The 27,491-nt window shown below is 37.8% G+C and overlaps 1 long non-coding RNA gene across 1 annotated transcript; it reads right to left on the bottom strand.

Annotated features, from left to right (window-relative positions):
• Nucleotides 1-662: 662 nt before the first annotated feature.
• Nucleotides 663-22,212, bottom strand: LOC309637570. The gene is made up of 2 exons (XR_014250667.1): nucleotides 20,013-22,212; nucleotides 663-19,706 (listed from the first exon to the last, which is right to left on the bottom strand). It is a non-coding gene; the product is annotated as an uncharacterized lncRNA (long non-coding RNA).
• Between the last annotated feature and the right edge of the window lie 5,279 nt (nucleotides 22,213-27,491).

Below are 27,491 nucleotides of genomic sequence, written 5' to 3'. Positions count from 1 at the left end.
AACAGTGCGCCTACTAGAAGATGCATGTGCTCTATTGAGACTTTGAAAATACTGTTTTGATGATTTGAAAAGAAAAGAATGCTTTGGAAGTTGTTCCTAGTTGGACAGACATTCTTTGTCTAATTTAGTTCATAGCTGAATGATTTCAAATGGCCCTAAATGCTTCTTTAAATTGGGGAAAGTTTCTGTTTTGTTGCTGAGATACAGACATCTTCACAAAGCCATGTGCTAAATAAATGGGGGCCTCTCTAGAAGATGTCAGCTGTGGTTGTTGAAGTTTTCAATATATTTCTGGATACTTTTCAATGTGAGAATATCTAAATTTTTAGTTTAAGGCTAAGTATTTTTTGACACGACTCCTCATATAAACATACTGGTTAATGTATTGACATCATCCATCATCAATTACAAATTAGTTCATTCAAATAATTTATTCCTCCATGAAGTTGAGATTCTTACAACAAGGAATTGAGAGTGCTGTTGAGCTGTTGTCCCAATTCGTGGCTCTTTGGGGCATTGAGGACTCACTGCCAGACTCCTGCCTTGGTTGCTGGTTGTCAGTGGGCTGAAGATCTAGCTTTGTTGATGAGCATAATGCCTCCTTTCAGACACTTGAGGTAAAGTCTCCTTTGGATGTTGAAAAAGATGACAGACTCAAACTCTTTTCTTTAAAACACAAGAGAGAATCTATTAGATTAAACAGAAAAGGATGTGATATAATTTGGATCAAAACCAGGATATGACTCGACTGTTCTACTGGTCCATTCTTCACTTTCCCTTGACTGAATTCATTCACAGGATGCCCTAGGATTTAGGGTGTCTGTTTCTGGTAACCTGGTTGAAGCAAAGATCTATTATTTAGGTTGCCTCAGTTTTTATGGTTTGTTTGTACAAAGGAATTTTGAAGTCATCTGTTTCCTGGCATCTTGACGAGCATCAGAAACAGGGAAGAGTCTGTTATCGGTTACTAGTTATTGGTTCCTGGTTATTAGCTGGTATCACAGGTGGTAAAGAGTGACAGGCATGTGGGTGAAGTAGATTTAGCCATCTATTCCCTTCCCATCTGCTGTGCCAAAATATTATCCCTGAATCCTGAGAAAGTGACATTTTAGCCCCTTGATACGGCCCCAAGTAACCTCATCCATTTGCCCCACATTCTATATTTAAAATTGTCATGTTTTATGTAGGAAGGATTGGTCTCAATCTTTGATTCTCAACAGTTAGCACTCATCGAAATCACTTGGAGGGCTTGGTAAAATGCAGATTTCTGCTGCTCCCCCAGAGTTTCAGATTCATAACTCTGGAGCCTGAGAATTTGCATTTCTGGTAAGGGTTCAAGTGGTGTCATTGCTGCTAGTTTAGGCAACACACTTTGAGAACCACTGTTCTAGATGTTCTTAGAAACAAACCAAAAAATCTAATGGGATAGAATAAGCAGACAAGAGTGTCACAGAATCTAAGTCCTGTCTTGCCTTGGATTGCTAGCTGGACATTAAATGAGGGGTTACTCTTAAATGATTTCTTCATGTCTCCAATTCTGGGAATCTTGTGCAGTTTGCAATCTCTCCAATCCCTATATTTCTCCAGTTAATTTTTCCCTACCCCGTATCTTAGAAACCTATTTTCTATCCTGAAGGACACAGCCTAGGACTAGCCCTGACTAAATTCCATTTTACACCATTCCTCATTTTTCCAAACTGAATCTGTTTAAACGCAAATCTTCTGAAATCTTAGGTAGGCTGACCAGTCATCCCAGTTTGCCCAGGACTACAGGAGTTTCTTAGGACACAAGACTTTCAGTGCTACAACCAGGAAAGTCTGAGACAAGCTAGGATGAGTTGGTCTCCTTACTTAACAGTGTGACAAAATTTTGGTCACTTCTAAATTTAATGAGCGTGTGCCTTTGTTTTCTAAGTCATTTAAGAAATACCCATACCAGGAATGCACGATATTCTCTTTATTCTCAAGATACAGTTCAATAAAGAACATATTTTTATAGCATATCTTACCTATATATGATCTTCATGTTAAAAAAGAAAACTTATTATCTACTCCCTTACCAGATCATAGGAACCATTTGAGAAGAAAGATGGTTTTCTTTACTGCAGGCCTCCTGTTAATCTGGTGGGAAGAAGAAAATCTTTGACTTTATACAGTTTTCTAAAAGACAAATTTGAAACACTAAATTAACCCTGACCTATAGCCAAATTGGCTCTTAAAACTCACATGTTTGGAAGTAAACAGAACAATTTACTCCTACAGGCTTTCCATCTCATCTCTCTTCTGGGAGATTAATTCCATGAACTTTTCTAAAATAGTATGATTTGCCAACAGCAGGAAAAGTGTAACAAATTAATTATAAATGTATGTTAAATTACTTTCGTTACCATCCCTGGTTTAGGGATAGGCTCACGTGAGTGGAATGGCTGATCAAAGAGTCTTTCAATCCATCCTCATGGCAATAGCTACTTATGTTCTGCTGGTAATGCTGTTCTCAGATAAGGGGAGAAGCCCAGCTCTGATTTGAAGGGCTGGCTGTTTACAGATTCTTGAGGAAAGAACGTGGCTTATCCAGTGTGAAATATCCAAGTATAAATGGAGATATAACCTTCATTCTCATGGGTTCTAGTACCCTGGGGTTTCTGAAGTCATGTAAATACCAAAACTTTTGCCATCTTCAATCAGCCCCTCAGTTTTCCTTATTGCCTTTTTGAAGTCTCAATTTGGGGAAGGCCTTGGGATTACTCATGCTGACCTCTGCAGTCCTTCGGCCAAGCCCTCCTAGTTGTTGCTACTTGCTAGATCTTGGGGACCTGTGTTACTTCCTAACGGAAAGAAACTTCAACTTTTTACAGTGAAGCTAAGCTTGGAATTCACAGGAAATATGGAGTCTTACCTTAGCCACTATGTGTGGAACCTCAAACAACTTAATACACTGAAGTCTCAGTTTTGAGAGACTGAATAAACAAATGGACAATGCCAGACCATATATAAAAATATTTAGAATTGTGAGCCACAATCTGCAGCAACCGGTCCAGGAAGCCAAACCACATTTTCTGTAGCAATCGGTCCCACACAGTCAGTACTTAATAAGTGACAGACTCTCTAATATTTGCCTCCGTTTCCAACTTAGGACCAAAAGGAGAAAGCTAATTATGCTCCCCAAAGCAATCACATAGGCTGCCCTGTTTGTGGCTACCCTGCCTTCGGCATCGCCACGCCAACATCTTCCATCAGGGCACACCTGAAGCCTTCCCTTTCTCCACTATAAAGCTGTCCCACTCCTTTGCCTGCGTTTCAGTCTCTGCCAAATTCAAGTGATGGTGGCTGACTCCTTTGTATAGCAAATTCTGAATAAATAGCCCTCGCTTCTTCATGTGGGTGGTCTCTGTTTCCACTTTTCTCTTCTATAAAAGAGGGCTTTGGAAGCAAAAAAGAGCCAGAAGGGGCCTGGGGATTAGAGAACATCAAGGAGCAAGACAGGTCACTTGCCTTTTCTTAAGAGGCTTGGAGGTGGGCATGTCTGTGCCCCACTACCTGCTCGTCCATCTTTTTCACAAATGACAAGTCTATGTTGGCTTAGACAGGAGAGTTTCGCAGCTACAAGATTTTAAAACTACCATCTGCCCCCTCCAAAGTGGTAAAATAGCTTAGTCAATAGAAAATCAAACTCAGAGCTACAGTGTAGGAATGTGTAGTAATCCATTTGCCTATTGCTAAGTTTCACATACTTTTTCTAACAAAACCCTTGTTCAGATGAGAAAACAGAGGTTTGGGGAGGTTCTGTAACTGGCTCAAAATCACAGGGCTCCTTAGTGCTGAGCCACAGTCAGAGCTAGTGACTCTTGGCCATAAAGTCTCTGTAAAAGAGAAGTAGCCAAAGTGTTACTTCTTCTCATGCACCACATCTTGATCCACACAGAGGATGTGGTCAGTGCTTCTGTCTCCTGCAGACAGCTCCCACCCACAGAGCATCTTCTGCTTCTCTCTGCCTGTGGCCATCCGCAGACCGCTCTTGAGGATAGCTGGAAACGCCTGAAAGTTAATGTCCCTGGGGTGACCCTGAAGCAGTGACAGAGAAGTATTCATGGATAAATAGATTTCATACCCAGCTTACTTGTCCTTAAATGGGGCATTTCTTTTTTTTTAATTTATTTTGTTGAAGTATAGTTGATTTACAGTGTTGTGTTAATTTCTGCCGTACAGCAAAATGATTCAGTTATATACATATATAACTGTATATATATATATATTCTTTTTCATATTCTTTTCCATTATGGATCACAGGATATTGAATATAGTTCCCTGTGTTATACAGTAGGACCTTGTTTATCCATTCTATATATAATAATTTGCATCAGCTAATCCTAAACTCCCAATCCATCCCTTCTCCACACCCCTTTGACAACCACAAGTCTTTTCTATATGTCTATGAGTCTCTCTCTCTTTCATAGATATGTTCATTTGTGTCATATTTTAGATTCCACATATAAGTGGTATCATATGGTATTTGTCTTTCTTTTTCTGACTTCACTTAGTAAGATAATCTCTAGTTGCATCCATGTTGCTGCAAATGGCATCATTTCATTCTTTTTAATGGCTAAGTAGTATTACATTGTATACATGTACCACATCTTCTTTATCCATTCATCTATCAGTGGGCATTTACGTTGTTTCCATGTGTTGGCTATTGTGAATAGTGCTGCTATGAACATAGGAGTGTGTGTATCTTTTTTAATCATAGTTTTGTCCAGATATATGCGCAGGAATGGGATTGCTAGATCATATGACAACTCTATTTTTATTCTTTTGAGGAACCTCCATGCTGTTTTCCATAGTGGCTGCACCAATTTACATTCAGTGGGATATTTCTGAGGCATGTTCCACACAGGTCTCAAAGGGTCTTCAGTGAGAATGAGCTCTGGTTGCCCTCAGAAGTAGGCTGATAATTAACACCTGCTTCTTTATCTTACTCCCCAGTCCTCACTGAGTCTCCTGGGCTTCCCTCCCAAATAATTTACTTGCCCCCAAATCCTTGGCTCAGGGATTGCTTTAGGAAGAACCCAAATCAAGACAGAGAGGAAACCAGGTTTTGGAGATAATTTGCCATCCCAGCTTCACTAATCAAAACATCTGTTGTCTATAATGGTTTGAATGAAATGCAAACATTATAATCAGAATGAAAATGACATGTTGCAGAGGATACAGCTTGTCAGGGAAGATTCTTTTTAATAAATCATTTGTTATCAAGTTACATAGCCAGCATTATGAGGGTTTTGGAGCCAGAATTACAAGGTGTGGGTGTGTGTTTGTGTGTTTGTGTGTGTGTGTGTGTGTGTGTGTGTCCCCACATCATTTAATCCTATGTAAATATTCAGAGTATTCAAACTTTCAGACTGGAGAAAATTAACCTTTGATGATTGCACATTTCACTCATATTTTGAAAGCAAATACTTTAAAACTTAAAATATGAAAGATAGTAAAATCAAAATCTCAAAGGCAATATAAAATATATTGTGAATACCTTAATATACCAGGCTTCAGAAACAGACATAAATAACCCTAAGATCATAAAGGAAGGGAATAGAAAGAAGAGATGAAAAAAGTATTTAATTACCGAAATAAAACAATTATACTGTTAAAAATGCATCTCTGAATGAAATATTGATTATGGTGAGTAATACTAGATAAGTACCAGCTAAGGATCAGTGACTTCCCCCAATGTCTTTAGTGAGAGTTGGTCCTTTCATGTTTACATGTATACTTTATTTTCATTTGTGTGCTTCATATATGCTGTCTAACAAGGACTCCTTCTACCAACAGCAGTTACTGGTCAATGATCAAATAATAAAACAAATTAGAATATACATGTTTATTTGTATGGAAGTATATGCATGCAAGTGTGTGTGTGTTAGAAAGCACATAAAAATCAAAAGAGAAAAAGACCAGTGACCCCATAAAATAAACGCTTCAAAAGTAATAATTACTAATATTTTAGCCTACATAACTCAAATTTATTATATTTTAAAATAAAACATATTTACATATGTAAATGCACATATATATTAACAGAATTTGGATCAAAATGTATTAACTGTTGGCAGTTCTTAGTTTTTCACTTAATAATCCTCAGTGTTTTTCCATGTCAAAAAATATTTATGGAAAGTAATCTATAGTTGACTTCTTAATATCTCATTGTATTTATATCCCATCATTTTTTTAACCTTCCCCTATCATTGAACATTTACGATGTTTGCAGATATTTGCCATTATAAATAATGCTGCAATTAACATTTTTATCTATTGTCTTTTTCATCTCTTGATTAGTTTATTTTAATAAAGTACTCTAAGTGGAATTTTCTAAGACATAATTATGAACATTTTAACACTCTTGACACATATTACTAAATTGTTTATTTATATAACTTATATATTCTTGTCAGCAATGTATAACAGTTACTATTTAATCACACTCTTTGTGTATTAACTTTTAACTTTTGTCACTTTAATACGTGAAAAAAATATCAATTTTTAAATTTAAATATATTTGCTTACTAGTGAATATTTATGTCATTTGCCCATTTTTCTTTATAGCTTTAAGAGTTCTATATATTCTCACAATATTAACCCTTTGTCTTCATTTAAGAAGTATTTATTGAGCATCTACTTTATACTAAGCTTTATGCTAGGCACAGGAGACACAATATTGAACAAAATAGAAATAGTTTCTTCTTTTCTCATGGAGCTCAGTCTGCCTTTCTTCTTTGCTCACAGAGATTACAGTCTGTGGGAGACAGGCATTTGAACAAGTAGGTTTACAGGAGGAGTAGAAGATGCTATGTGCAGATCAGTTAATATAGCAGGCCTGAGACTGTTTATCCTTAACATTCCTGCTTACAAGGTTGGCCCTTGGATTTCATGAGAGTTCCCACCATTCCCTGATAAGAATGCCTCATTGTGCCTGAACCACTCATCCAAATGATGTGGTTTATACTGAACACATGCTTTCCTTCTGGGAGTCTTGAATCTTGGTACTTGTCAGGCAAAGGCTGCCTATGTGACCAGCCCCCAACAAAAACTTCGGGCAGTTAGTCTCTAATGAGCTTTCCTGGTAGATAACATTCACAAGTGTTGTCACAACTTGTTAGTAGAAGAATCAAGCATGTTCTGTGTGACTCCAGTAAGAGAAGATCCTTAGAAGCTTATACCTTATTTCCTTCAGACTTCACCCTATGTGGCTTTTCGTTTTGTTGACTTTGATTTCTATCTTTCTGCTGTAATAAATCTTACCTGTGAGTATGACATATGCTGAGTCCTGGGAGTTCTCCTAGCAAATCATAGAACCTTGGGGTAACTTGGGGACCCTGGACACAGGTACCTAACCCAGTCCTACTACATCTTTTGTGGGGGTATGTGAGGAACTAGAAGCATCAGTTAGACTTGTATCACAGTGTTTCAAAGCAATTTACTCATGCCTGAAAACAAAATCAAGGAATAATTTTAGAGAAAAAAATGATCCAGCGCCCAACAAGTTAAAATTTATAATATCTGGCATACAATCAAAATTACCAACCTTTCAAAAAAGTAGGAAAATGTAACCCATAATGATGAGAAACATCGATCAAAACTCATCTAGAAATGGCACAAATGATATAGGCTAGATAAGGACATTGAAATAGATACTTATTCCATATATTCACAAAGCTAGAGGAAAGATTGAATATGTTAAGTAGGGACTTATAAACAAATACCCAAATCCAACTTCTAGAGATGAAAACTATAATGTCTGAGATATAAAAAATGCACAGGATAGGAAAAATAATCACAGATTAGACATTGCAAAAGGAAAGATTAGTGAACTTGAAGACATAACGGTAGAAATTACCCAAAATAAATCACAGAGAGATAAACAGCTATAAAAATTGAAAGGCATATTAGCAAACTGTGGGAAACATCAGACAGCCAGATATATGTATAAATAGAGTCCAAAAAGGAGAAGATAGAAAGAAATTTTGAAAAATTTTAAAAATGTGCAAAGTGCCACAAGACAGAAGTGTAGAGGAGATGAAGCAAACTTTGGCCAGTAAAAGACAGGAGATGAACAGGAACCAGCAACCATTAGCAATGTCCCTTTTCATTCCTCATTCCATTAGACTATTCTTTAATACCTGTATTCTGTACAGCCTTTGAAGAGATAGCCCATGTGGGTAAGTGACTGGCTATGTCTCTTTCTATCTCATGAAGAAGTAGACAGCTGAGTAATGCACCACTTTGTGTTTTCTTTCCATCCTTCCCTGTATCACACCCCTTCTTCCTTGATCCGACTGCCCTAGAACTGCACTTCCCTATAAAGCATGGAATTTAAATATAACCTCAAGCCTTTGTTTTAAGAAAACCCCAACTAAGACAGTGCAATGCAGGAATGGAAAGAATCAGACAGGATAAGCTGATGATGAGATAGGGAATTGAAGGCTCGACAAGAGTGGAGACTATTTGACATGAGTGCTGTGGAAATTGCACATGAACTGACTCAGAATAAAAATAGGATTGTTGGAGAAAATACACAAGCTGTTTGAGGTCAGTGACCACAAATGTATAGTGGCCCCAGTTTGCACAGTTGTATCCACCACTTGCCAATAATCTGGGTATGGAGAAGGTGGACTCTGGGACTTGTCCAAATGTGAATGGAGTTTTTGTCAGTCAAGTGTAAGAGAAGGACAAGAGGTCAAGGAGATTAAGGATATTTGCAAGTTAGTTTAAAGAGAAATAGATTCTGAACTGGACAGTGAATAGTAAAAGAAATTAAGAAGGTGGCTGGAGGGAGGTCCAGACAGTATTCTAGGTCTCAGTGCAGAATAAAAAACGAAATTCTTGGGAATAATAGAGAGAATTGGAAGAAAAGGAGCCTGTGACCTGAGAGGAGAATGTGTTCACAGTGTCAGAAGTGGGAAAATATCCCAAATGTAAATGTATGGTAATAAATGGGTGGCTGGTATGGTATAAAGCCAGAAACTCCAAAAGTTAGTGAAGATGTAAAACAAAACTGTGGAGCAAAAACTAGAAAACTAGAACCACATCTTTAGAGTTTTTTTGTCATTGCTTTGATCTTTTTTTTAAAATTTTTTATTGGAGTATAGTTGATTTACAATGTTGTGTCAGTTTCAGGTGTCCAGCAAAGTGAATCAGTTATACATACAATATATCCACTCTTTTTTAGAGTCTTTTCCCATATAGGCCTTACAGAGTATTGAGTAGAGTTCCCTGTGCTATATGGTAGGTCCTTATTAGTCATCTCTTTTATATATAGTAGTGTGTATATGTCAATCCCAATTTTCCAATGTATCCCTCCCCCTCCCTTACCCCCTGGTAACCATATAGGTGCTTTCTACATCTGTAACTCTATTTCTGTTTTGCAGATAAGCTCATTTGTACCCTTTTTTTAGATTTCATATATAAGCAATATCATACGATACTTGTGTTTCTCTGACTTAACTTCACTCGGTATGATAATCTCTAGGTCCATCCATGTTGCTGCAAATGGCACTATTTCATTCTATTTTATGGCTGAGTAATATTCCATTGTATATATGTACCACATGTTCTTTATCCATTCCTCTGTTGATGGACAGTTAAGTTGCTTCCATGTCCTGGCTATTGTAAATAGTGCTGCAATGAACACCTATGACAAAGGAGGCAAGGATATACAATGGAGAAAAGACAGTCTCTTCAATAAGTGGTGCTGGGAAAACTGGACAGATACATGTAAAAGAATGAAATTAGAACACTCCCTAACACCATATACAAAAATAAACTCAAAATGGATTAAAGACCTAAATGTAAGGCCAGACACTGTAAAACTCTTAGAGGAAAACATAGGCAGACCACTCTTTGATATAAATGGCAGCAAGATCTTTTTCAATCCACCTCCTAGAGTAATGAAAATAAAAACAAAAATAAACAAATGGGACCTAATTTATCTTTAGGATATTTTATTGATCTTGTGAACTCTTTTCATATTCTTTAACTAGGCCGCTTATTATGGGGACTATATATTGACTGCTTCACTTCACTAATTTTCCTTCACTGTATCATATATGCTCACTTGAGTTCAGAAGAACAGAAGCATAATATTTAGGTAAATAGAAGGTGAAATTCTGGAGGAGGGGCTGGGAGAAGGAACCCGGTTTTTGACCGGGTTGGGAGGGGCAGGTACAAGCTGAGTCAAGTTGAGCCAGTCACCCTAGTTCAGACCCTTTCTAGGTCTTACTTCTCTCATATGTAAAATGAAAATAATACTACTTGTTAAGTTGCTTTAAGGATTAAGTTAAGTAAATGAAATTAAGTATGTAAGGCTTGATATATGAAAAGAACTTATATAAACCCCCCTATTCACTTGGTTTGAAACAAAGTTCTATTAGTATTATCTTATATTAATGTAAGATTTTAACGATAGATCATAAATAGTATTACTGAAGTACAAAAAAGAATGATTTCTTAAAATAATCATAATAACTATGCTTTCTGGGGGGAGTGTTATAAGATGTGCCAGATTTAGCTATTCAATATTTCTTAGACTGTTTTATTTGGTAACCCCTTCCTGTAAGTTACACTAATGAGTTCATTATTTTTCAGAGTCTGGTGTGGTAAGTAATTAATTCCTGGAGATTTTCTGCCTGGAGATTCCTGGCAACCTGTTTAAAAGAAAATAGAATAAAATGTAAATGATTTTATTGAAATTAAAAGGTTATAGGTTAAAGTTTTCATTTCTAGTGAGGATAGAATAAATGATCTACAGGCCTAAGACAGAGCACTGCCAAAGCAGAACAAGCAGGGATGGTGGCAGAGACTTAACAAAGAAAGTGAATTACGTTGAACTCTACTTCTGATCTTTATTTCCACTTGCTTGGAAGGTCTTGAATGGGACATTGGGATGCTGAGCCTCAATTTCTCCACCTCAAAATGTAACCCACTTGTTGCTACCTACCCCCAGGGTTTTGTAGATGCCCAAGTGAAATAAATACATGTACCATTTGAATTTTGTAAGTAACGCCACAGAAAAAGGAGATACCATTCATTGGTGGCACCCTGGCCAGCTGGCTTGTATTTTTCAGTTACATTTGGGCTTTCAGCTGTTGCTGGGCAGGAGCCATCTCCCCTACATTTAAAAAAAAAAATCACTCTGTAAAACATTCTAGTTTACCAGATGGTTTTCTTTATATTGTAAAGCCCATTGTTTGCTGTTAACTCGAGTCATTGTTTTTCCCAAAGTAAAGAAAAAATACATATTGAATACAAAAGTGGAGCTTTTTTCATAGGGTAAGAAGTTGATTTAATATAAAATGAGCATCTAACCTGGCACATTTAATTGTAGTACTGATGACCCAGGGATTTACTTGAAAATGAGCCAAGTGCATTTAAAATTCCTATTACCCGGTAATGGGCAGTTCTGGGTTACATGCATATTAATCAACAGGGACTGCTGGGAACCCAGATGTGCAGGTGTTTTGCCTACATAAATGTGCGTGTAAAAATGATTTGCATATTCAATTTCTCATGGCAACTCATTGGAGCAGCCTGTAGTTGGGTGCTTTCCTGAAAATCCCAACTGAGAGTTTTCATTTATTTAGAAAAAGAGAAACAGGGAAGCAGGCTCAAACTATAAAGAAATCCTTGGTTTCTGTGAAAGACACTTGTGGGCCTTGCTAATTATACAAAATGTTTGTGCCACACAGGATAGTAAAATAATCATGATGATTTGAATATAAATTAAAGAAAAACTGAACAGATGAGTAAGTTTTATAAACTATGGATTAAATATGAATATGAAACTAAAGGTAAAAATAGTGGCAAGTGATTTTTGGCTTAAATAGTTTTAGATATTCTCATTGAATATGGATAGACCAAGAAATTATATATAGCATTTTCACAGAAGACCCTTTACAGTGTACCATCAAATACACATCACACTCAAAAGCTGTAAGATTAAATTAGTAACCTGAAAGATGAGAGGTAATGTATTATTAATCCTCTCTCTAGTTGTTTTGAGGGGCTGTGGAAAATATTCTTCATATGCTTTGTATCATTTGTGCATGTGTGTGTGTGTGTATGTGTGCACGCGCATGTATGTGCATGTGTGTTTAATGGCCAGTAAGATCATTGATTTCTTTCTTAAAAAGTGAAAAAACCACTAATTTCAAGGAAAAAATCAGACTCTTGTCAATCAAGCCATCTGTTCCACAGTTTGGTCTTCTTGATAAATCCTACTGTTTGGCTATGAAGTGATGCACTTAGGTAGTAGAGACAGAAATACCCTACTGAGATTCTGCTCTTGGGCATATCTCAGTAAAAGTAACTTCAAACAATTCACATAAGCATTTGGCCATGGATAACCAGAGTGATTAAATATGGAAAAAACAGTCTTGAACTTGTTGCCATTCTCCTCCCACTGAACATGTATTCACTCAGTCACCAAGATTTAATCATTTTCACAATTGTTATTTTGGCCATCAGTGCTGAATCAAGATCACGAGGCACATCGTTGAATGTCAGTTCTTCCCCGTGAATGAAGCCATGTGCATTCTGGCCCCCTTTTGTTCCCAGAGCAGTGCCCTTTCTGGCTCTTACATTGCTGCTGTCCCATCAGTGTTGACCACAGTGTACATTTTCTAGTCTGCATCTGGCCAGCAAGATGAGCATTGGCTGAATGACAAATGCCTCCTCCTATGACATGGGTGACAGGTGGAAAGCAAAATTAAAAGCCATTGAGCACTCCTCCATCCTAGATGCACTAGGTTTGTGTGCAGAAAGGAGATTCATATTTTGCATTTTAGTGGTTTCATCCAACTTAGCACACACACGTGTAACTCTTCCACACTAGACGTTACTGGGATTGTGCTATTGTCTAGCATTGTCATAAAGGAATCTGCCAAGAGTTTTTTCTTCTTTCCACCCAGATATTATATGTCATTAATGTTGTATTTACATACTTCTTAGATAAAGTATGGCATTTACCTTTTTGGGCAGCGAGGAAAGCAACAAACACGAAGGCATAGTCTCAAAGTTTCTTAACAGACAACATAGTGAAGACTAAGAGAAAATATTTAGGTTATCTTTTTAGTTCATATTCACACTCTTTCTACTACCTGAGCAAAATCCTTATATTGAAGATTCACTTGTCACTTTATGATCAGGTTCACACCCTACCTTCACCCCAAGATACTATTCATTACATCCACAGGGTTATTCTGATATAGCATTTATGTAGTTATTGCATTGGCACTTTTATGCATCACTGAACCACTTATGAGCCAGTGAACCATTTTTATAAATTGTGATTATAATATAGTGTAATTGCAAAAAATAAAGATGGGAGATTAACAAATGTAAACATAAGAAATAAACGATGTGAAAACGCATTCGAGAAAATATCTGTACCCTGTTAACTAAGTTAGCTGAGATGAACTGATCAGCTTTGTTCAGCCCAGACCTCAGAGCGCATGTGCAGTGATGTTGAGAATCACGGTTCTGCAGCATTCATATCTTACATTTCCAAATCGTTGCTCAAAATCACAGTTCTATGGCATTCCTGTCATACGTTTAAGCAAAATACATTTCTGACCATTACTATTATAAGTGCTGTTATTGTTATCTCCATAATAACTAAATTGCCTACTGAGCCCTCAGTAAACCACCTGGGCGCCCACAAACTGTATTTTGAGGACCTTTATTCCAAGAAAATTATGCCCTTTTGTCTTTGAGACTAAGGAAACTAGATCCAGGTAATTAGTGAAGTTCCTTCCCCGAGGTCACACAGCTAATTAATTGCAACTGGCAAGAGCTCTAGCCTCCTCATCCTCCTTCCCCAACTGCTACGGCACTGGCCTCTCACTGCACCATGTGCCCACAGCGCCTGCATTGATAACTGGCAATCTGCCTGGATGGCAGGCGGTTCTCAAACACTTGAGAGCCTCAGCAGCAACCGGAAGGCTTGTTAAAACAAAGGTCGCTGGGCCCCATCCCAGAGCTTCTGATTCAGTAGTTCTGGGATGGGGCTAAGGATTCGCATTTCCAACAATTTCCCAGAGGATGTCGAAGCTGGTAGAGGGCTATGGCCCTTGGAGAACCCCAGGTGTCTCGCTCTTCTCTGATAGTTGTCTAAAAGAGTGCTTCCCCAGTTATAATATGCATACAAATCACTTAGGGATCTTAAAATGCAGATTCTGCCTTTCTAATGAATTCCTAGATAATGCCAGTGCTGCTTGGACCAACCGCGCTTTGAGGAAAACTCCAAAACATGCTCAGCTACCAAGTAAACACCAGGAGGAAAAACTAGAAACATACAGGTTGGGCCAGAAAAGTAGAGAATTCCTCAAGTATAGCATCACTTCCAAGAGGACATGCTTGGATATGCACCTGAAGCCATCCCCGCCGATCCTAGGAGGCAGACACGTCACTCACGTCCAGTTCTTTTATGTCATCACAACCACCACTTCCCCAGGGTCTCCTAGGGACCCTAGTTTGGTCTCTGTCTTAGTCTTACTCCCTTCCTTTGTGTAGAGTGGTGGTTTTCAGTCTTTCAGGGGCAAGGAGCCCAAATGCTTGTGTGAAGAAGGAGTGTGTAGGAGGTGCCAAGCTGCTAGTATTTTGACCTGGTACTAAGCTGCCTGTCTGTGACCAAGGTTTACACCTGCCTCATTAAACTGTCTTTTTCAGCTCAGAGATCCATATCAAAATGAGCAAACAAGGCTGGGGGCGGGGGCTTCATACATCCAGGTTCTAACCCAGCCTTAGGATCAGAGGTCCTTTACGTAATGTTTACTCTGTGACCCAATAGTACCGACCCTTCCCCCTTTCTCCTCTCTCTTATGCTTTGCCAGTTGCAATTTTGACCTTGGTTTAGAAGCATTCCTAGTTTCCCATCCTAAGTGCTGAGACTTCTGCCTTCTGCAGATTAAGTTTAAGTGAACCGTTTATGCCTTGGCACACTCTTTCTCATTCATTTTTTTATTCATTCAGCAATACTTTGTGTCATTGAACCAGCAATACTTTGTGTCATTGAACCAGCAATACTTACTATGTGTCATTCTTAAGGAAATATTTGCTCCATGCCATGCCCTGTTAGACCCTGGGGATTTACTGGAGTCTTATCCAGATCATGTTCCTGCCTTTGTAGAGATTTATATTTGTCTAGAGGGCATGTGGAGGGGCCCAGGCTTGCAAACTGACAGTCTCAATCCATCTCCCAACGTGCTATCTATGAGAAGTATAGAGTCTAACATAACCTGGGCTAGGAAAGGCTTAAAGTCACCTCCAAACTGGTCTATCCTGAGAGTGACAGGGAGCCACCCTCTAACTAGTGTGGGTGACCCAATCGGATTTGCATTTTGGAAAGGTCACTGTGGCTGCTGTGTGTGGGTGCGTGTGTGTGTGTGTGTGTATGTGTGTGTGTGTGAGAGAGAGAGAGAGAAAGAGAGAGAGAGAGAAGGAGGGAGAGAGGGAAAGAGAGATCAGTTATGCAAAAAGAAATCCAGATAAGAGATGATGGTGGTCTGAACTAGTGTGGGAATAGAAAGAAAGAGATACCACCAAGCCATGGGCAGAAGACTGAATCAATGAACTTGATAATGGTCTGGGTTGTGGTGGTAAGGGTGGGAGAATGCCAAGGAATAATAAGAGATTCCATTTGTTAGGTGCTTCATAGCCATGCAGGATAGAGGTGACCTATTTTATTGATGGGGAGATGAAAATTCCAAAAAGTTGACCGTGGGCTCAAAGTCAAAAGAATTAATGACCAGATAGTAGAACCCAAGTCATCCTGACACTGAAGCCGTGATCCTCATCAGGGTGTGTTCACCTTGGTATCAACTAATTGTCAGCTTCCTCTGGCTCAGAAAGCAGACTGCCTGAATTGGAATCCAGGTTTCATCACGTGCTAGTGGTGTGACCCCAAGCACGTTATTGAATCCCATCAATCTATGTGTTTCTCATGAAGAAAATGAAGATAAAAATAGTTGCAACTTCTTACGTTTGTTTAGTATAATTCCTGGCACATGTAAGCACCTGGTAAAGGTGCCGTTTTATTATTTAGCAGCTATTCTTCCCCGATATTCTTGGAGTGGGCATATGCTTTCCAGGTAGAGGACACACAGACCCAGTTCCTTGACAATACACAGAGGCCTGAGCAATGTGTCAGGTTCCCGTGGCTCTCACTCTGCTTGCCGCTTTCTCAGGGGCTCACCTGTCCCTCCATACCACCCAGATCTCTAGAGGAGAAGTCTTTCATGACCCAAACCTTGGGTCTCTTCTCTTTTCTGTCTAGACCCTCTCTCTATGTGATTGCATCCATTTTCATGACGTTAGATGCCATCTACATTCTGTCACATTTCTATCTCCAGTCCTCTGCCTATATATCCAGCTACCTCTTGACATTTCCACGTGGATGCCCAAGAGTCCAAAATTGAGCTCCTGACTTTCTTCCCCACCCCTACTCCTCTGTAGTCTATCGCTTTTCAGTTAATGGAAATTCCTTCTGTTTGCTTAGACTAAAAACAATGCTGCTATACTTCTTTTTCTTGCATCCCAGAGCTAGTTTGTAGCAAATCCTATTAATTATGACTTTAAAATATATCCAGTCCTACCACTTCACATCCCCTTTGCTTCTCCCACCCTCACCTAAGCCAGCTGTATCCCTCAGCTGGATTAGTGCATGAGCCTCCTAATTCATCTTGCTTCTCTCCTTTCCAGCTGCAGAATATGTTCAACAAGGCAGCCACAGTCGTCCTTTAAGATGTATGTCAAATCACGTCACTCCTCTGCTCTAAACCCTCTGAAGGTGTCCCATGATCTAAACACCATGATCGGTGCCCATGTCACCTTTTTGACCACATTGCTCTTCCCTCATGAAGTGCTCCAGCCACGTGGGCCTCATTGCTGGTCATGGAACTTAGCAGGCACACTCCCATTTCAGGGACTTTGTAATTGCAGTGCTCTCTGTCAGGAAGCCTCTTCCTCCAGACAGACAGCTCGCTCCCTCACTTTCTGAGGTCCTTACCCCGGTCATCTCCTTGGCGAAGCCTTTCCTGGTGTCTCTAAATTTAAGCCACACCCAATGTTCCTTCTTATCCCACTTTCCTGCTTTATTTTTAGCTTTTATCATGTTTTTAACTGACCCAACACATACACACACAAATTTTTTTTTTTTTTCTTTTCTCTACTGGAAGTAAGCCACATGAGGCTCGGGACTTTGTTTTGTTCACTGCTGTGTCCTCAGTACCTAGAATGGTGCCTTACACACAGCAGTTCCTCAATAAATATTTATTGAATGACTGAATCCACTGAAATTTCTGCTCTTTCTGATTTCACTCCTGTTTCATATTAGATGTCCCTTTGACTAATTCTTTACCTCAACATGTCTCATTTTATAGCTTCAGAAAAACAAAAGGTCTCCCATCAGTAAGTAACTGGCTCACTTTCCTGTCCTGGGCTTGCCCTTTGCACCACTGACTTGATGCCAATCCAAGCTGTTGGCCATCTACTTTCTTTGTCAATTGTTGCTGCTCTACACTCTTTCCTGGGGCTTTTTCTATCAAAACCGGCTTTAGATACAGGGTTTCCCCAGCTGTATCTACCTCTTCCTTGATGTTGCCCAAACCCAATCTGTTTGTAAGGGTTATGTTAATCAATGTAGGGAAATGAGCACAGATGATACACTTTCAACATGTTTGTTACGTTAAAACATTGAAGAAGTTTCCATAATTCAAATCACGCTCTACATGACTCCACACTCCAAAATCTTTCCTGCATGTGGCTTTCCAAATCAGTGTACATTATCACAACCATTCTTGAATGTTGCCGCATAAGTAACATTGATTTATATTGCTGTGAATGGTTTCTTTTGTATGTTTTTCTAATTTCCCTTATATTAATGTGACCATACATCCCACTGTGTCTAGAATATTCCTAGTTTGGTGTCCCATTCTAAATAATCATAGATCTCCCCTTCATTCATAAGTGTCCATTTGGGGTGACAACTTATATGGGCACCCTACTTAAAGATGGAAGATTTGACCCTTTGTCCTTTGTGCCAAGTAGTTTTCTGTACAGGTTGTTAAATTTCTTCCTCGCACTCTATCCTTTTATTGTTGGTGAAGTTTTAAAATTATTGTTAAATTTACATACAGTAACATTCACTCCTTTTAAAGAATGGTTATATGAATTTTGACAAATGCCTCAAGTCTTATAACAACAGCCACAATTTAGACTCCTGGTCTTAAACCCTGGTATCCACTGCATCCTTATAGTTTCACCTTTTTCAGAATATCATATAATCGAATCATGTAGCCTTTGTGTCTGGCTCTTTTCAGGTAGCATAATGTATTTGAGATGCATCCAAGTTGTTGCGTGTACCAATATTGTTAGTTTTTATTCCTTTTATTCCATTGTACAGATGCATCACAGATTACCCATTCACCCAATGAAGGACATTTGGGTTCTTTCCAATTTTTGATGATTATGAATAGAGCTGCTATAAGCATTCATAAACAGATTTTTGTGTGAACATGTTTTAATTCTCCTGGGTTAATATCTAGGAGTAGAATTGCTGGGTTATATGGTAAGTGAATGTTAAACTGTGTAAGAAACTCTCAACCTATTTTGCAAAGTGCTTATGCTATTTTACATTCCTAGCATTGTATGAGAGTTCTAATTGCACTGCATCCTGGCAAGTGTTAGGTTTTATCAATTTTATTGTTGTACTTGGTGCTGTCCCTTTGTTTATTATTTTAACCATTCTAATAGATGTTTAGTATTTCACTGTGGTTTCAATTTGCATTTCCCTACTCACTAATAGTGTTAAGAGTCTTTTCATGTGCTTATTTACTATCCTTATATCTTCAGTAATGAAGTGTCTATTCAAATCTTTTGCTTATTTTCATAATTGGGTTGTTTGTTTTCGTATTGTTGAGTTTTGAAAGCTCTTTATATATTCTAGATTCAAATATTTTATTAGATATATGATAGCAAATATTTTGTCCCAGTTTGCGACTTGTCTCTGCACTTTCTTAGCAGGATTTTTCCAAGAGCAGAAGTTTTTATTTTGGTGAAACCCATTGAAATGCCTTTGCAAATCTGTCAAAAATCAATTAGGTGTATCTGCATGGGCCTATTTCTACACTCTCTATTCTGCTCCATTGATCTGTGTTACTGGAGATTTTATTTAGAATTTAAAATTTGAAATTAGTATCTTTCATTTATTAACTGAGAATGTTACATTTTGCAAAATAGATTAAATAACCTTCATTCCAAGGTAATCTACAAAGATAATGACTGTATTAATGTAGAGTTGAAACTCTTGTAATATCACTTCACTTGCCCAATATTTCAATGAAACCTCAAATGTATTCTATAATAAGGTTGGTGACATCAACATTTTCCACAGCATTTCCAAAAGTATTTCTTATGGATCCTCTGTGAGGTGCATAACCAAAAATTTAAAATTCTGTAGTCAAAGTTGTTTCAGAAACCCTGCTTACTCCTGTATGTGTCTTCTTGGTAAATAACAATGTACACATTGCAGGGTCTGAGTAGTCATGTAGTAAAGGGGCATTTTAACATTTAGCCTAGCATGTCCCAATCGAATTTGACTGGAAACCCTTTACTCAAGTGACACCAATCAGAATCTCGAAGATGTGCTCTCTTAAGAATTTCACCTACTACTTTTTTTTTTTTAATTTATTTTTATTTATTTATGGCTGTGTTGGGTCTTCGTTTCTGTGCGAGGACTTTCTCTAGTTGTGGCAAGCGGGGGCCCCTCTTCATCGGGGTGCACGGGCCTCTCACTATCGCAGCCTCTCTTGTTGCGGAGCACAGGCTCCAGACGCGCAGGCTCAGTAATTGTGGCTCACGGGCCCAGTTGCTCCGCGGCATGTGGGATCTTCCCAGACCAGGGCGCAAACCCGTGTGCCCTGCATTAGCAGGCAGATTCTCAACCACTGTGCCACCAGGGAAGCCCTCACCTACTACTTTTAATTTTCATCAGCTCTTATTAACTTTTTCTAAAACATAGAATATAATTCAACTATGCTAGGACAAACACATAGCTGTAAGATCCATAACAATCTATAATCACTCTTATAAGTTACAAAATGAATTTTAAGTTTAGAAGATGGAAAATGTTATTTCAAGAGAAAACATGAGATTTATGTTCTAAAGAACAACTTTAAGTTGGTTTTAGGTAGAAAATATGTAATGTTGACATTTCATAGAGTAAATCAGATAATATTTGTGAAACTATATGCAGCATTTTTTAACATTGTTTTATTAATATAAATTAGATAGAAAAATAGCATATATGATAAGAAAGTATATCTTTCATATGATAAATATTTCTAACCAACTAATTATTTGAAAGGGTACCAAATAACCAAATACCCTTCGGTACCCTTTCAAATAATTAGTTGGTTAGCAACATGAGATTTCTACATATCTTTCTCTAGAAGACCTCTTTTTGTTCTTCTTCACATGTTGTTATCTCATGTCCCCTCCGGTGGAAGATCATCAACATATCACATGAAAAAGATATGGGAAATTAATGCCTTACTTTGGTAGATTATATTTTAGCATATGTACTGTGAATTGCAGAGCTCATTGATAGAGTATACTACTCTACAAATGAACATTTAATTTTTAAAAGAGATGTGAAAATAACTTAAAAGAATTTCTAAGATATTGTTAAAATCAAAAACAAATGGAGACAAGCCTTGAAAATTTGCTGGGAAGACAAAACTAGTTTAGTCCTACAACTAAAGCTTAAGTTAGCTTATTTTGCAAGACTGTCTTGATCTGGGTCATATTTTGCTTATACCTCTGGAAATCATAAGCAAAATTTGAACTGTTTGCCAAGGTTGGTAAGAGGTAACCACTGAAAATTCTAGTAATGTAACCAATAGCTGTAAAGAATAAACAGTTACTGCTTTCTCGCTATATAAGATCCTTTTTAACAACATACCCTTGAGCCTCATTCCACATCTTGGTTTGAGTGCTCCCTGGTTGCAAAATGTCTTTTTGGTGTTTGCACAATAAACTTTTACTAATTACTTCTGTTATTGCTGAACTTTTGACAATATAAAATTTTGATTTATACTGGAAATATGTATCTTGTATATTATTCTACAAGAAAACCTTATTCCTAAAAAATTTACATATTTAAAATTTTTTTAGAACTGAAAATATCACCATAATAGTTTTTCAGTCAACACAGTTGAAACATCACAGTTTTAGAAATATGATAAAAAATATGTTCATGTCAAATAGCATTCTGTCCTTTCTTTAGCAAATTTAGTTAGGCACTGACCTTCAAGCTTATAATTCCATGGCCACCACCTTTATGAGTCAGCCCAAGTTATTTCAGGTGGGATGGAGGACAGAGCATACTCTAAGACTGGATGACCTAAATAACCATCTCCCTTCTCATAGGCTCCTTTCTGACTCTGATTTTGCATATATAATCAGGTGGTCATCTCATGTTACCTTAGTTTTCCAACTAAAGACCTTTTTTCAAAAAATAGCAATTATTGCAAGATCATGTGTGTCAGGGTGAGGGCAAAGTGATTGCTTTTGCCTTTTCCTTGTTTTAAAACATTCAATAGTTCTATATTTAAATATTAAAATAGTGTGACACTAAGATTTTCTTTAGGTCTGAGGCTAACTTGTATAATACAGCTAAACAAATATTTTTTAAAGCGCCGACAGTACTTAAGGGAATTACTTATATTAACTGGGGTAGTAATAATTTAGCAATGTTTCAATAGAAAGAAGATCACTGGGTAGTATTTACTGTGATTTAATATAGCCAGTTTTGCTGTAAAGTTTGGAGATAGTGGATGCTATTTTTTTTTTAATTTATTTTTGGCTGAGTTGGGTCTTTGTTGCTGCGTGCAGGCTTTCTCTAGTTTCAGTGCATGGGGGCTCCTCTTCGTTGCGGTGCACAGGCTTCTCATTGCAGTGGCTTCTCTTGTTGCAGAGCACGGGCTCTAGTTGCTCTGCGACATGTGGGATCTACCCAGACCAGGGCTCAAACCCATGTCCCCTGCATTGGCAGGCGGATTCTTAACCACTGCACCACCAGGGAAGCCGGAGATAGTGGATGCTTTATATCAGACTAGGAATCAAGGTTTTATTATATAAGACACTTCCTATTTATAAGCTAGGAGCAAAAGGAGGTGATATAATTGTCTAAATTAATTCTAGGTGATATAATTAAGTGTCTAATTCTATAGGACAACTAAATGCAGACCATTGTAATTCATTTTACTTTTTTTCCAGTTTTATTGACAAACAACACTTTTAAGTTTAAGGCATCCAGCATGATGGTTTGATTTACATATATTATGAAATGATTACCACAAGAGGTTCAGCTAATATCCATCTTCTCATGTAGGTACAATAAAAAGAAAAGAAAGAAAAAAGAAAACAAAATTTTCTCCTGTGATGAGAATTCTTAGAATTTACTCTCTTAACAGCTTTCCTAAAGTAACATAGTATTTTACTTCAAATGCTCTTTGAAGGAAAACTATATCTACCTGAAAGTGAGAACAACTGAATCTTTTTAGTTTTTTGGATCCAAGGAGCTGATCAGTTTTATCCTTGGGAGTTTCTGCTTAACTGAGTTAGCATTCATTCTCTTATATCCTCGCAAAGCTTCTTTCATTTATCCTCCATTTGTAGCTACCTTCAAGAAAAGAGACATGAGGAGAAACTGAGCATCAGGTAATGATAGCAAAACATTCCCAGCAGTGCTTGTATATCAGGTAGTTCTCACCGTGACTGGGAGAGTTTCAAATGGTAGTCAATCAATCACATCAAAACATATGCTGTTAACAAAATACAAGAGAAACACATCTGGAATGGCAGAATAAGGACCTCCAAAAATCTGCTCCTTTATAAAGCAATGAGAACACTGGCAAAAATCATGAAAATCAACATTTTCAGAATTCTGGATATTAACCAAATGCTTGCAATCGTTCTTTGGCTATTTACACATTTATGCAAGAAAAACAGCTGAATCTCAGTAAGACTGCAAGTTTCGTGGCTTTCGTCTCTCCCTATTCCCATCCCCATCTCCCCAGCTCTACTGTAGCCATGATAAACAACAGCCTCACAACCATGGTATCTACGACAATCAGCAGCCTACAGCCACTATAGGAGGCAGGACAGGTTAGAGTCCCCAGAAAAGCATAATAATTGTCACTCTTTGACTTACTTGACAACTCCTTGGAGAAGATCCATTTTCAAGGCTTGTCTTTGTTTGCCCTAATTCAGAGCTCACTGTGGAAACAGCACCATCACTAAGACATTGGTAGATAAATAAATAAGCAGCAGTTGTTTAACATTACTCTTTCCTGAGGTGGTGATATCAGTTGAGGCTAACAAGAGCCTGACAAAAACACTTGAAGGGAAAAGCTGGGGAATTAGATGTCCATAAGGGGCTTTGAAAATCCCAGACATATTCTGGGAAACCTAGAACACAGGCATGTGCAGGGCAGTGTGAATGCTCAGGAGAATCTTGAGAAGGCCCTTTTCTCTCACCTTTGGCTGATCATAAGTCTCTATGCAACAGGAAGTGAAGGTTAGGGCAGAGTTTTAAACTGCCAGTCTGTGCATTGAAGGTGTGCCCAAGCACACACAAAGAGCACTGTGGCAAAGGCAGGAAGACTTACTGGTTCAAGGAAATCTCTAAATAACCATTACCTGACTACCAAGCTAACCAAGCACAGTCTTTGGTAACTTCACATGACAAAAAATACAGACTTTCTGTAATTTGACCAGGAAAGTCGCAACATAAGCAAACAGTAGTAACAATGTGATGGAAGAAATTTTCACACATTGAAGTATGGAGAAGTCATTCTGCCTTATATTTGATTTGTCTTGAACTTTATGCTAACTAGAACAGCCTGTCTTATGGCCTGTGGAACATGCCTTGTACATCTGCTTTAACCATTAAAGAAAAGAAAGCATTTAAAAATCAAAATGGAGTAACTGTGGTTCAGGCATCCAATTGGAGCCAGGTGGCCATTGTGGATGTGGTTTCAGACACGTTCCTCCTGAGAATTTGAATTCTTGGAACTGTATCAAACTCAAGGACACCACCAGCTGTTCTCAAAATACTATGTGCTAGTAGCTGCCAGCTGCAACTTTATGGTCTCAAGGTCTCCCCTTGTAACTATGCAACCATTTCAGACCTCAACCAATCCCTGCCTAACAAGCATCCCTACCTCTTGCCAGCTCCAATCCTAATTCTTGACAAACAACTTGCGTAACTTTGTGGGTTTTGCCTATATAAGCCTCCTCCACTTTGTAGTTTGGTGGAACACAATTCTAGTGCTTCTTGAATCTGTGTCTTCTGGGACATAGTCCTCAATTTGGCTTGAGTAAAACTCTTTCTATTCCTATTATAGATTGCTTATTGATTATTTCCATTGACAGACAATGACAGCAAACAACAGAAACAAAACTGTAAAAGTGGAGAGAAAATCTGATCTCCAAAGATTTCACATTATATCATTTAGTATGCCTTTTTTATTGAAAGTCAGACATGACATATTGGGTGAAAGGAATTGAGGTAACTGGGCCTTTAGCATGTGGCTTTATGTTAACCTGACTATGAATTAGGTTTTTTTCACTGTAGCTGTCGCTGTCAGTGTCAGAGGCTAAAATTTTCCCTGGTGACTTTTGGTTTCTGGTTTGGCATCTAAGGAGGTTGGAAGTTGTCACTCCGTTCTAACAGCTAGTAAAAAGCTGAACAAACTGAAAGTCATCAATTCTTCTTAGATCCATCAGAGAACTGAGATTGCAGGGGAAAACACAGCTGCCAAAATTGTAAAAGCAGACAGGTGGATACAGAGAGACATAATGTACTGAAATTTTTGGTCAGAAAACTCCATAAGCAGAACCTCCATGGGAACCAGTGCTGGGACAGGAAAACCTGAACTGGAATGGATGAATTACTGGAGGCTCAATATGGCCAACTCTGAGAGCTAAAAACTCTAGGGGGGATCCAGTCTTGGCCGAGAGGGAGGCAGATTTTTGTGAGTTTTACCTCCAGGAGCTCTACTAGGTTTGCACAGTGAAGACCTGTAAGACGGAGGGAGAGAGTAGACATTTTGAAATATGTCAGAGCATTCTGTTTTTCTTAATTAGGCCTGACCTCAAGAGAAGCTATTTGACCATGGCATAGCCTACCAAGTCTTTATCAGAGCCTAACTAACCTGATGGAAGGAAAATACCCAACTCTAGGCCCCTCTAGCTATCCTGTCCCACCTAAAGGGGGCAAAAAAAACACGCAGTACTTGTAAAGTTCACAGCTTAGGAGCACAAGCTCACTAAATGTTTAAGACCTAATCATGGGACTATAGAATGCTTCCCCTCCCCCATACCTCCCCACAATATTACTAAAGACCTATTTACTCAATTCATTATACTCAGTGCATTATGTCAGGCTTTCAACAACAACAAAAAAATTATAAGACATACTAAAGGCAAAAAATATACTTTGAAGAGACAGAGCCAGCATCAGAACCAGACTTAGATGTTGCAGTAATGTTGGAATTAACAGACTGTGAATTTAAAACAACTATGGTTAATATGCTAAGAGCTCTAATGGAAAAAGTAGACAGCATGCAAGAACAGATGGGTGATGTAAGCAGAGAGATGGAAGTTCTAAGGAACAATAAAAAAGAAATGCTTGTTTGACGGACACAGCTAAGGAAAGAATCTCTAAACTTGAATATATGTCAATAAAAACTTACAAAATTGAAAAGCAAAGAGCAAAAAGATTGAAAGAAATGGAATAGAGTATCTAAGAACTGTGAGATATATATAAAATGTGTAACATAGTTGTAGTGGGAATACACAAAGAAAGAGAAAGAAAGAAAGAAAGAAAGAAAGAAAGAAAGAAAGAAAGAAAGAAAGAAAGAAAGAAAGAAAGAAAGGAAGGAAGGAAGGAAGGAAGGAAGGAAGGAAGGAAGGAAGAAAGAAAGAAAGAAAGAAAGAAAGAAAGAAAGAAAGAAAGAAAGAAAGGAAGGAAGAAAGAAAGAAAGAAAAGAAAGAAAGAAAGAAAAGAAAGGAAGAAAAGAAAGAAAGAAAGGAAGGAAGGAAGAGAGGGAGGGAGGGAGGAAGGGAAAGAGAGAGATAAAGAAAGAAGGAAGGAAAGAGAGAGAGAGAGGGGAGGAAGGAAAGAAGGGAGAAAGGAAGGAAAAAGGAAGGGAGAAAGGAAGGGAGAGAGGAAGGGAGAAAGAGAGAAAGGAACAGAAGAAATATTTGAGGCAATAATGACTGAGAATTTCCCAAATTAATGTCAGACACCAAACCACAGATCCAGGAAGCTCATAGAACACCAGGCAAGATAAATGCAAAACAAAAGCACAAACAAAAAAACTACACCTACACATATCATATTCAAATGGTATAAAATCAAAGATAAAGGAAAAATCTTGAAAGAAGTCAAAGGAAAAAGACATTTTCCCTATAGAGTTGCAAAATGAGAATTATATTGACTTCTCAGATATCACACAAGTAGGAAGAGAGTGGAGTGAAATATTTAAAGTGTTGAGAGAAGAAAACCCACCAACCTAGAATTCTGTATCCTGTGAAATTATCCTTCAAGCATGAAAGGGAAATAAAAACTTTCTTGGACAAACAAAAATTGGGGGCATTTGTAGCCAGTAGGGATATTTCCTGCCTTGCAAGAAATGTTAAAAGAAGTTCTTGAGAGAAGAGAAAACTGACATATCAGTAACTTACATCTGGTTAAAGAAAGAAATAGCAATCAAGATGAAATAAGTGAAGGTAAAATTAAAATATTTGTTTTCCTTTTTCTTAATTTAATACATAACAGCTTGTTTAAAATAATAATAGCAACAATGTATTCAATGGTTTTAGCTTATGTAAAAGTGAAATGAATGACAGCAATGATACAAAGGACAAGAGGGAAGAATTAAGAATACTTTGTTTTTATAAGGTTCTTGGACTACCCATGAAACAGTATTGTGTTATTTGAAAGTGAATTTGGATTAGTTGTAAATATATATTGCAACTCCAGGACAACCACTAAAAAACAATCTAAAAAGGGAAATGTAATTGATATAGTAAGAAAGGAGAGAAAATGGAATCATAGAAAATGCTCAATTAAAACCACAGAGGCAGAAAAAGAGTAGAAAACAAAAATAGAAAAAAGAACAAGGGCAAAAAATAGAAAACAGTAACAAATGTGGTGGATATTAGCCCAGTTATATCAATAATCACCTTAAATGTCAATGTTCTAAAATATCAGTTGGAAGACATTGTCAGAGTGGATGATAAAACAAGACACAATTATATGGTGTGTGCAAGAAATCTACTTTAAATATAAAGACACATAGATTAAAAGTAAAGGGATAGAGAAAGATATACCATGCTAACACTAATCAAAAGAAAGCTAGAGTTGCTCTATTAACTTC

Source organism: Balaenoptera physalus (assembly GCF_965194825.1).
Source record: "Balaenoptera physalus genome assembly, chromosome: 11".
NCBI lineage: Eukaryota > Metazoa > Chordata > Mammalia > Artiodactyla > Balaenopteridae > Balaenoptera > Balaenoptera physalus.
The sequence above is the reverse complement of the archived record's forward strand: the minus strand, read 5'-3'. Positions and strand labels throughout refer to the sequence as shown.